This window comes from Oncorhynchus mykiss, chromosome 6 (assembly GCF_057628025.1).
Source record: "Oncorhynchus mykiss isolate SJ-2025 chromosome 6, ASM5762802v1, whole genome shotgun sequence".
NCBI lineage: Eukaryota > Metazoa > Chordata > Actinopteri > Salmoniformes > Salmonidae > Oncorhynchus > Oncorhynchus mykiss.
The window spans coordinates 57254008-57266098 of record NC_143027.1 but is presented as its reverse complement, the minus strand read 5'-3'; the positions used below and the strand labels follow the sequence as shown (position 1 = coordinate 57266098).

At 42.5% G+C, this 12091-nt stretch overlaps 1 protein-coding gene across 35 annotated transcripts in view; it reads left to right on the top strand.

The window, feature by feature from the left end:
- Positions 1 to 12091, top strand: part of LOC110526199 (diacylglycerol kinase zeta) — a 119651-nt gene that overhangs the window by 43925 nt on the left and 63635 nt on the right. For 10 of the 35 annotated variants that reach the window (XM_036980559.2, XM_036980558.2, XM_090238355.1 and 7 more), the window contains exon 1: positions 10871 to 11044. The exons of the other annotated variants lie outside the window; for them this stretch is intronic. The gene's annotated coding sequence lies outside the window, so the exon portion shown is untranslated. Of the gene's footprint in view, positions 1 to 10870; positions 11045 to 12091 lie in introns of those variants that run through there. 35 annotated transcript variants of the gene reach the window in all.

Sequence of the window (12091 nt, the reverse complement as noted above, 5' to 3'; positions counted from 1 at the left end):
ACCCTTTTCTCTCTCTATCTCTCCCTCTCTGAGGCTGGAGGGACTGTAGCAAAGAGTTAGAGAACGAGTTTAGGCTAACAGTGGCTGAGGACGGCTCAGTGTATGAGGGGCTAGAGAGGTGATGGTCGGGGAGGGGGCTGGAGTAAAGACACAAGGGAGTCCATCGGTTAGGATAACTTATGCAGCAGGTTAGGAGAATTAACATAGCAGGTTAGGAGAATTGGGTTAAGGTTAGGAAAGGTTTAGGGCCAGCTCATATTCTTTCCTAACCTTCTACGAAAAGTCACTTCTGTCCGTAGCTGTACTCCCATCTAGTCACAACTGTGGAGAGGGGCGTTTGTTAATGTGAGGTAACGGACACTCAGAACCTCCACTCTGTTGCTACGGGTAACAGATCAAGGTAGCACGGTCATTTCATGACGCCGCACCGGTCTCAGTACAGTGCCGGACAACTGTCCCCTGGGTGCGTTGTGCAAAAAAAGCATATAAAAATGTATGACTTGGTATGCACTATGCATGGTTGATATATTTTTTATTTGCCAGTTTAAAAAAAAAAACATTATACACAGTACAATGGTTATTTTTTATAATTCTTGTGATATCTGCCAACAGTATATCGTCAACCCCCTCCCTCCCCCACCCACCCTACCCAGGCCTCGGTGGTATCTACTTGTTTGTGTGGTGAGTCATGCCTACCTACGCCAGCCCCCATCCCACTCCATACAGACCTGGGTCACCAAGTCTGCTCCTCTTTGTTCAAGGCCGCCTGTGCTGCTGTGAGTGACTCACTGCCTCTCTCCACTCCTTCCATTAAGAAGGTTATGGCCTAAAAACATATATTATACCCTGGATACGCATTTCGGCAAATTGCAAACTGCAGGTGGAGAGGGGCCTGGTTTCTTGTTTCCATGACAACATGTTTAAGTGAGATCACAGCATCGATCAGACATAGTTGGTTTCTGACAGACTCCGATCTCCAGTTACAGAAGAATTGGAAGGTAAGAGCATTTGGAAGAGGATGTTGTTCTGGAATTTTGTAAAGACGGAAGATCCTAGAGTTATAGTGCCTTCAGAAATTATTCATACCCCTTGACTTTTCCACATTTTGTTGTGTTACGGCCTGAATTCAGAATGGATTTGTTCCCCCACACCCACCTACACCCCATAATGACAGTGAAAGCATGTTTTTAGGCATTTTTGCAAATGTATTGGAAAGGAAATCAATAAATACCTAATTTACAGTCCCTTGCGAAAGTATTCGGCCCTCTTGAACTTTGCGACCTTTTGCCACATTTCAGGCTTCAAACATAAAGATATAAAACTGTATTTTTTTGTGAAGAATCAACAAGTGGGACACAATCATGAAGTGGAACGACATTTATTGGATATTTCAAACTTTTTTAACAAATCAAAAACTGAAAAATTGGCCGTGCAAAATTATTCAGCCCCTTTACTTTCAGTGCAGCAAACTCTCTCCAGAAGTTCAGTGAGGATCTCTGAATGATCCAATGTTGACCTAAATGACTAATGATGATAAATACAATCCACCTGTGTGTAATCAAGTCTCCGTATAAATGCACCTGCACTGTGATAGTCTCAGAGGTCCGTTAAAAGCGCAGAGAGCATCATGAAGAACAAGGAACACACCAGGCAGGTCCGAGATACTGTTGTGAAGAAGTTTAAAGCCGGATTTGGATACAAAAAGATTTCCCAAGCTTTAAACATCCCAAGGAGCACTGTGCAAGCGATAATATTGAAATGGAAGGAGTATCAGACCACTGCAAATCTACCAAGACCTGGCCGTCCCTCTAAACTTTCAGCTCATACAAGGAGAAGACTGATCAGAGATACAGCCAAGAGGCCCATGATCACTCTGGATGAACTGCAGAGATCTACAGCTGAGGTGGGAGACTCTGTCTATAGGACAACAATCAGTCGTATATTGCACAAATCTGGCCTTTATGGAAGAGTGGCAAGAAGAAATCCATTTCTTAAAGATATCCATAAAAAGTGTTGTTTAAAGTTTGCCACAAGCCACCTGGGAGACACACCAAACATGTGGAAGAAGGTGCTCTGGTCAGATGAAACCAAAATTGAACTTTTTGGCAACAATGCAAAACGTTATGTTTGGCGTAAAAGCAACACAGCTCATCACCTTGAACACACCATCCCCACTGTCAAACATGGTGGTGGCAGCATCATGGTTTGGGCCTGCTTTTCTTCAGCAGGGACAGGGAAGATGGTTAAAATTGATGGGAAGATGGATGGAGCCAAATACAGGACCATTCAGATGGAGTCTGCAAAAGACCTGAGACTGGGACGGAGATCTGTCTTCCAACAAGACAATGATCCAAAACATAAAGCAAAATCTACAATGGAACGGTTCAAAAAGAAACATATCCAGGTGTTAGAATGGCCAAGTCAAAGTCCAGACCTGAATCCAATCGAGAATCTGTGGAAAGAACTGAAAACTGCTGTTCACAAATGCTCTCCATCCAACCTCACTGAGCTCGAGCTGTTTTGCAAGGAGGAATGGGAAAACATTTCAGTCTCTCGATGTGCAAAACTGATAGAGACATACCCCAAGCGACTTACAGCTGTAATCTCAGCAAAAGGTGGCGCTACAAAGTATTAACTTAAGGGGGCTGAATAATTTTGCACGCCCAATTTTTCAGTTTTTGATTTGTTAAACAAGTTTGAAATATCCAATAAATGTCGTTCCACTTCATGATTGTGTCCCACTTGTTGTTGATTCTTCACAAAAAAATACAGTTTTATATCTTTATGTTTGAAGCCTGAAATGTGGCAAAAGGTCGCAAAGTTCAAGGGGGCCGAATACTTTCGCAAGGCACTGTACATACATTTTCACACCCTTGAGCCAATACTTTGTAGAAGCACATTTTGACAGCGATTACAGCTGTGAGTCTTTCTGGGTAAGTCTTTTAAGAGCTTTCCACACCTGGATTGTGTAACATTTGCTCATTCTTTTTTTAAACATTCTTCAAGCACTGGTAAATTGGTTGTTGATCATTTCTAGACAGCCATTTTCAGGTCTTGCCATACATTTTCAAGTAGATTGAAGTCAAAACTGTAACTCAGCCACTCTCAGCCACTCTTGGTAAGCAACTCCAGTGTAGATTTGGCCTTGTGTTTTAGGTTATTGTCCTGCTGAAAGGTGAATTCAGCTCCCAGTGAGGTGGAAGGCAGACTGAAGCAAGTTTTCCTCTAGGATTTTGCCTAGATTAGCTCCGTTTCTTTTTTTATCCTGAAAAACTCCCCAGTTCTGAATGATTACCAGCATACCCAAGACATTTCAGTTTTCATTTTTAATTAATGTGTAAAAAAAACAATACAGATAAATTACAACAGAATTCCACTTTGACATTATGGGGTAATATGTGTAGGCCAGTGAAAAATCTCAATTTAATCTATTTTAATTTAAATCTGTAACACAACAAAATGTGGAAAAAGTCAAGTGCTGTGAATACTTTCTGAAGGCACTGTATAGAATCTTCTCTAACAGTTGAATATCTCCCCTTTTTCTAGAAACCTCTTTGTTGAGTAACTCTTTGAAGAAGATTGTGGGCATCACCTTGGGAGTCATAGGATGCATCATATCCATAGTAGCCTCTGCTTTGCCCATGTGTAGAGTGACTGCCTTCATCCCTCAGGTCATCTGGGAGGGCCTTTGGATGAGCTGATTGCTCATGGGACAGTAAGTTCTACGACTCCCTCCTTCCCCAGGACCTGCAGCCCCGGCCTTAGCCATGACCATCATCGCCATCATCTTGGGGGTTCTGGGGGGTGATGGTCTTCATCATCGGAGCCAAGTGCACCAATTGCATCAAAGAGGAACCGTCGAAGGACAAGTTGATAATAGTCACTGGAATATTCTTCATCCTGGCTGGTATACTCATAGCTACACCACCCGGATGAGAAGTGTTCTCGATGAAAACTGGCTTGATCTACTTCAGCTGTGGGGGCAGCGTCCCTGCTCCTGATCGGAGGAGCTATACTGTCCAGCTTGTGCCCCCTAGTGAGATTGGCATCATTCTGGTGGATAGTCTCCCTAGTGTCCTGTGCCGTCGATTTAGTTGTTATTTTTGGACCCTCCCAGTGGGGCCCTGATGATGATCACCTCCATCTCAACCGTCCTTTGATCTCTGGGATTGATTGGGGCCATCTTTGGTCCAAGTGCGCCAACTGCGTCAAGAGTAACTGGTCCAGGGCCAAGGTGATGTTCGTCATTGGGATATTCTTCATCCTGGCTGGTATCTTCCAGCTTACCACCGTCTTCGTGGTTGCACATTACTTGATACCGGATATTCCCAAATACCAGCTGGGTTTTTTGGGTCTCCATACTCTGCAGCTGCATCTTCAAGAAGAACTACTAACAGCTCTGTCCAGAGACTGTACTTTCTTGTAGTGAAAACCATAGAGATTCTATAATTGTGATTCTATAATGTAATTCTATGATGAAAACAACCTCTATCCTATCTGTTCAATGTTGACCAACCTGAAATAACCGGATTAGTGTGTACTGTCAGCAACATTAGTGTTGATACATAAAAATAAAATAAAAAAACACCTTTCTTGAACCAACACTCGCGCTTGTCTTTCTAGCAGTGACTTTGCTCTTAATTCAGGAAAAATGTCATAAGTAGCTATGATATGTGGTTTCACCTTGCTACCTTAAAGGACAATTCTGCCACTTTTCAACCTTGTATTCATTATCTCCAGCACCATACCAGTGTCTACATATGTGAAACGGCGCGTTTCTATGATCTGTGGTTAAAAAGATATGAAGAAAAGTCCTAAAAAATGCTTCTCTGTGACATGACAGGTTAGGATGAAATAAAATACAAATTTAAACGGGGATTTTCAAAACCTGCAACACGTTTCTAGCCAGAGGGAGGGCATCTTCTTGCTCCCCACGACACCATGTCATCGGGTAGAACTTTTTTAAATGTATATATTTTTTCTACAAAATGTAGAAATGCGAAGGTTTTCACATGTGTAGACAATGGTATTGTGCTGGAGAAATACAAATTAGGATGAAAAATGGTGGAGTTTCCCTTTAAAGATTAATGAACTTTAGGTCTCTCTGGATAAGTGTTTGCTAAATGACTAAAATGCTGTTTATTTCCCTATTCTCACTTAAAATAAAAGTCCCCATCCTGAATATTGCACCGCTACCATCTTGTCTTGCTTCCTTATCGAAACCACCACGACAAGAGTACCCAATCACAAAACTTCCTTCTTGACATTTGTGTTTCTTCCTGTGTGAGAACACAAGACACCTGGATATCTATTTCATTTTGTTATGTCTTATGACTTATATTAGTGACAGTATCTTCCTAGCTTCTCCTTATTTAGCACAGTGCACACCCCACCACAGCATTGCAGGTGTCAGCTTTAACAAGCCTCTCACCAAAGGTTACAGGAAGAGAGCTTGCAATAGGACACGAAACGATCACTTTTTGATTTCCAGCAAATTAACTCAATACAGCATAGTAACGTGTTCCTCCATTCGCCCACAGTGCAGCCGAGCCGTGTTTGATATGGAGCCGGTGTCTCGGTTCGGCTGTCTGTGGCCTTGTGCTCTTAACAGTGTCAGGGCTGCCAGGGCTGCAGCCTGAGTGTGCGTGTGGTCAGCCCACACAGCGCAACACTGTTGCACGGTCATACTCATCAGCCATAACAGCTCTGGTCGCACAGAGCAGGCGTATGAGACTGCTGAGTGTCAGTTTACCGGCGCTGAGACATGAGTTAGTTAGTCATATTTGTGGTTAGTCATCCCTGCATAGCGCAGATGTGCAATATCGGTAATAAGACACTAATGGCTCAACTTCAGAACGTAGCGTTCTCCTAAGCCAATACACAGCCACACAAACAGGGAAATTCTATATCCCCCCTTTTTTATCTCTCCCTCTCTATCCTTGCCTATGGGTAGATCTCTCTCTTTTTTTTCAGCTCTAGTGGTGTGGCCATAGAAACAGAACTGTGGACAATGTCTCTGTAGGGGGTGCCAGCCCATGCCCTCTGCCGAACCAGAGGGGAGTCAGGGGAGGCCCTGCAGGAGAGCAACGTGGAGGCCAGGATGGCAGGAGTGTGTGTGTGTGAGATCTTGCTCTCTGTGGCCGATGTGAGCAAAACGTTTAAACAGGTTAATGATCTGACGAAATAACAGGGCGCGTTCTCAAAGCATGCGCAGACCAGCTGGCAAGTGTCTAAACAGCTACCCAACCCATAGGCTGTTCACTCTGCTACCATCCGGGTAATGGTACCGGAGCATCGGCTCTCAGACTAACAGGCTCCTTGACAGCTTCTGCCCCCAAACCATAAGACTGCTATATAGCCAGACTAAATAGTAAATTAATGGTACCCTAACTATCTTACACTGACCCTACGCACATTTACTAGACAATATTTAAACTCAACAAAAAAAAGAAATGGCTCTTTTTCAGGACCCTGTCTTTCAAAGGTCATTCGTAAAAATCCAATTATCTTCACATATCTTCATTGTAAAGGGTTTAAACACTGTTTCCCATGCTTGTTCAATTAACCATAAACAATTAATGAATATGCACCTGTGGAACGGTCGTTAAGACACTAACAGCTTACAGACGGTAGGCAATTAAGGTCACAGTTTTGAAAACTTAGGACAATAAAGAGGCCTTTCTACTGACTCTGAAAAACACCAAAAGAAAGATGCCATGGGTCCCTGCTCATCTGTGTGAACGTGTCTTAGGCATGCTGCAAGGAGGCACGAGGAGTGCAGATGTGGCCAGGGCAATGCATTGCAATGTCTGTACTGTGAGACGAAGACAGCGCTACAGGGAGACCGGATGGACAGCTGATCGTCCTCGCAGTGGCAGCCACATGTAACAACACCTGCACAGGATCGGTACATCTAAACATCACACCTGCGGGACAGGTACAGGGTGACAATAACAACTCCCCGAGTTACACCAGGAACGCACAATCCCTCCATCAGTGCTCAGACTGTCCGCAATAGGCTGAGCGAGACTGGACTGAGAGCTTGTAGGCCTGTTGTAAGGCAGGTCCTCACCAGACATCACTGGCAACAACGTCGTCTATGGGCACAGACCCACCGTCGCTGGACCAGACAGGACTGGCAAAAAGTGCTCTTAACTGACGAGTCAAGGTTTTGTCACACCAGGGGTGATGGTCGGATTCGCGCTTATCGTCGAAGAAATGAGCGTTACACCGAGGCCTGTACTCTGGAGCGGGATTGATTTGGAGGTGGAGGGTCTGTCATGGTCTGGGGCGGTGTGTCACAGAATCATCGGACTGAGCTTGTTGTCATTGCAGGCAATCTCAACGCTGTACGTTACAGGGAAGACATCCTCCCTCATGTGGTACCCTTCCTGCAGGCTCATCCTGACATGACCCTCGAGCATGACAATGCCACCAGCCATACAGCTCATTCTGTGTGTGATTTCCTGCAAGACAGGAATGTCAGTGTTCTGCCATGGCCAGCGACGAGCCCGGATCTCAATCCCATTGAGCACGTCTGGGACCTGTTGGATTGGAAGGTGAGGGCTAGGGCCATTCCCCCCAGAAATATCCTTGCAAGTGCCTTGGTGGAATAGTGTGGTAACATCTCACAGCAAGAACTGGGGAAACTGGTGCAGTCCATAAGGAAGAGATGCACTGCAGTACTTAATGCAGCTGGTGGCCACACCAGATACTGACTGTTACTTTTGATTTTGACCCCCCCCCCCCTTTTTCAGGGACACATTATTCAATTTCTGTTAGTCACATGTCTGTGGAAGTTATTCAGTTTATGTCTGTTGTTGAATCTTATGTTCATACAAATATTTACACGTGTTAAGTTTGCTGGAAATAAACGCAGTTGACAGTGAGAGGACATTTCTTTTTTTGCTGAGTTTATATACACACTCACTCTCACACACTACATTAACACTCGCACACAAAACCGCATACACTACATACGCACACACACACGTAACACACACACATGCATACCGACACAACACATGCACACACACACATTAGACACACATTCGCACACTCACCCACACTTTTACACACTTTATTTTTTATCTATCCTGATGCCTAGTCACTTTACCCAACATTCATGTATATACACAGTATCTACCTCAAATACCTCGTACCTCTGCACATTGATCTGGTACTGTAAATAGATACATTCTTGTGTATTTAGTTTTATTCCTCCTGTGTTACTATTTTAAACTCTGCACTTCACGGTAAAGTCTACACCAGTTGTATTCGGCGCATGTGACAAATACAATGTGATTTGATGTGTGTGTGTGTGTGTCAGATACAACCTTTCCTGTGGGCCAGTTAAGGGGACACGGGACACTCCAACGTGGAGAGATGGACATCTGTGTAGCATTAAAGTCAAGTGGCACCCAACTCCTTTTTAGAGTCATTTTTATTTGTTTGAATACATGTGCAACACTGGGACATTAATATCACTGAACAGACAGTATTTGCCAAAGCTAGACCTCAAAAACATGTTGGTTTGATTTTGCAATGTTGGTCAGTCATTTGGTTCTGATGGGCATAGCACTGTTGTCTTGACTATTATCTCTGACATCACTGTGGATTTGAGCAAGTGCATTAGAGAGATTAAATCCAGTTGAATTGAATCCCTTTTTGACAGCATCTCTTTTGATTTTAAACAGAACTTTCCAGACATGTTTGCCAATGGAAAAAGTTGTCAAAGTGACTTTTTGGACCTGAATGCCAAAACATTCAGGAGATAAAAGTTCTCCAATTTCAACCATTTTGCACTCACTCAACCATGAGACATCCATGTCTTCATCACTGGAAAATATATTTTTTATTATTATATATATTTTTTAAAATAAATATGGTAAGTGTTAAACGTTAAAGGTTTAAAAATATCTTAACGCGTAAACTCCTATTTTTCTTTGTATATGTTGTAACTTACATGCTATTTCACATCATCCGAGGTTTTTGTGTTGTACCCTCCATTGGTTGAGACATTTCATGCTGTTGAATACGGTGTGGGTGCATTTCAATCGTAGGTCAATTCTTTGAATTCTATCGATTCAGACAACAGGAATTTAGCTGGTACACCATTGAAATTTTAATTGAATTGAAATTGTAACTTCTAATTACTAACACAAAGATGACCGCCGGTCCACCCATTGATAAATGTCAACTTTAATGGTCATGTCTATTCTATGATCTATATTTCTATGATTTCAATAGATTTCCTATGGAGGATTGACAGTATATTTTAAAACATATCTTGGTGGTACCATTTGTATAAGGGAAAGGATTTTATGGAAAGGTTATGGACCAGGCAAGGTTTCTGATCTGATCCTGGACCAAAGGGTCAATGGTCCAGTCTGATGGTACCATTTGAAAGTTGAAATGTTTATTGCATTCCCATTGTAGTACATTTATCAGCCAAAACATGACACCCACCCTGTATTCAAGAGCATGTGGTGTCTCAACCAATGGCAGGCACAACACAAAAACCTAAGATGATGTAAAACAGGGTCTAAGCTACAACATACAGTGCCAGTCGAAAGTTTGGACACACCTACTCATTCCAGGGTTTTTCTTTATTTTGACTATTTTCTACATTGTAGAATAATAGTGAAGAAATCAAAACTATGAAATAACACACATGGAATCATGTAGTAACCAAAAAAGTGTTAAACAAAGTAGCCACCCTTTGCCTTGATGACAGTAAAAATATAGAAAAACCCTTCAATGAGTAGGTGTCCAAACTTCTGACTGGTACGGTATGTGAATATTAAAAAAAATCTAAATTCATGATTTTTTTCTCTCTCCAGAAATGATAAAATAGTTTGACAACCCTGTTTGTAAGCTTTTAAATGAAATCAATATCAACCGTTTCTCTTTTCCAGTGATGAAGACATGCTTGTCTCATGGTATGGTGGGATATGCAAAATAGGTCCGTTTTGAGCACCTTTATCTCTTGTGCACTTCTACAATTGGCAACTACTGTATATATGGAAGGTTTCGTTCAGACCAAATGGAGAGAGAATTTGAATGGATTTACCCTAGAGAGTGACCGACTGAACACGCCAGTTGGCACGTGTGTTTTTCTGTTGCTCATTTGATTTCAGTCTTGGAGGTGTGTTTCCTGACCGATTCCGCATTTGGTAAATGATGTTTGTCCCACATGAGACACTGTAGACGCTCGAGCCTATTTCACTTCTTCAAAATCCCCAGAATGAATCTAAGATAACTCAAGAAATCTGTTATTACGTTTTCCGAGGATGTTTAGGTTGCGCAATTTTACATCAAACTAAGGTGTTTGGTGCAGTATTTCTCAAGATTTTATTTTTGTGATGTCTTATCTTAATGTAAACAAAGTCATAATTGCTGGGCAGGTTTGTCTCACTGTCATAGTTATTGGATAGAGAGCAATCACTGCAGCTGTTCACCCATGTTAGTGGGCAAATGGACATCATTAAATCAAAACCCAACCTTCATTTACCCATTGTGACACACAGATGTTCCAAACTCAGCTTTAGACAAGACTGACTTTATGACCGAAATGATCCTATTTACACTTTGTAATCAATTTTGACGCTAGAATAACTGTTTCTAACTCATATCGATACCACACAAGCTGTTTTCAAAGGTATTCGTTGCTTTTTAAAGGCAGTCGCTCTTTAAAGCTAAATTAAATCCTGTGGTTGTGTGTTTGTGTGTGTGTGTGTGTGTGTGTGTGTGTATGTGTGTGTGCATTCAGTTTACGTATGTATGAGAGAGCATGAACACTTAACGGCTCATCAAGGAAGTGTGCTCTATGACCAGAGTTATTTTAGTGTAACCGTTCACCCCCCTGCCCGACACTCCCCCTCCTAGTCTGCCTGGCTGTGACACACATTCTCCCTCCACATGAACCTCTGTTGTCGCTCACTCTCTTTCTCTCTTTCTCTTTCCCTCTCGCTCCGTCACACATGGACTAAAAGTTAGACAAACTGGGGAGAGGCGTGGATGGTTGTTTACCTGCTTCCATCAGGTTGTATTTTGAGTCATGACTATTTTTCAATTGACTTGCGTGTGCTGTGTTCTTATTATGTTGTTATTGCTTATACTATTTCAGGATGCAGTGCTGTATCTTTTTGCCCCTTTGCGGGCTTCAGTTGGTTGTGTGCACTGTGGATATAGCGTAGCAGCTAATCTGCTGTTTGATTTTCCACGCGAGGCTGTGCGCTGCCAGAGAAGTGTTTTGTTGATGGAACAGAGGCATTGCGGTGGCATAAAAAAAAAAGTGTTTGAACTCATGATAAAGCTGTCTGATGGTGCTCTTTTTGAAGGTTGTCACTCGCTCTATCCGTCACTCTTGAATGTTTTGGGAGGTTCTCTACAATACACAGGGATTGAATGTGTATTTTCTGAGAACCGCGTAGGAAATACTGCCAGAGTAGGAACAACTGTTCCGTTGTGCCTTTTTCTTTGTGAGTTGTAGTCTAGACGATGTGTACTTGTACCTGTTGTTGTATATTTGAAAAAGGGCACACTAAAATGTCTTAGTTTACTCATAATGAAATGACACTGTACTCAGAGGGAAAAATGCATTTGGCTGTCATGTAAGGGGTTATCTAGTGTTTTCTCTTCATGTGGTTTGTTTTAAACTGTACACCCTGTCAAGACAGAGGGGTTTTGTGCATTACACAAACCATATTTGTTTTTCATTAAGTGAGTTCCGAAAAATTGACCAACCATACAATTAACCAACCATACAATTGACCAACCATACAAGTTGAAAACAAACTATATCTGGTTGTGCTGTGCTGAAGTAGATCTTGCTTTCTCTGGAGATGGACAGTATTAGGCGAGAGATCTGTTGTACCTTTTCCCAGGAGCCCCTATCAGTTTGGCTGTGTAGGGTTTGATAACAGACAGACAACCTTGGACTTGTAGTGACATTGTTTTCCCCACGCTGACTGATCAGCAGACCAGGGGAGCCCAATGGGCCTCTTTCAGGCAACAGTTGTACCTCATTATACTCATTTTAGGGTTACGCCATAAGGTATGTGAATACGAGTGTAATGTAGGCTACCCT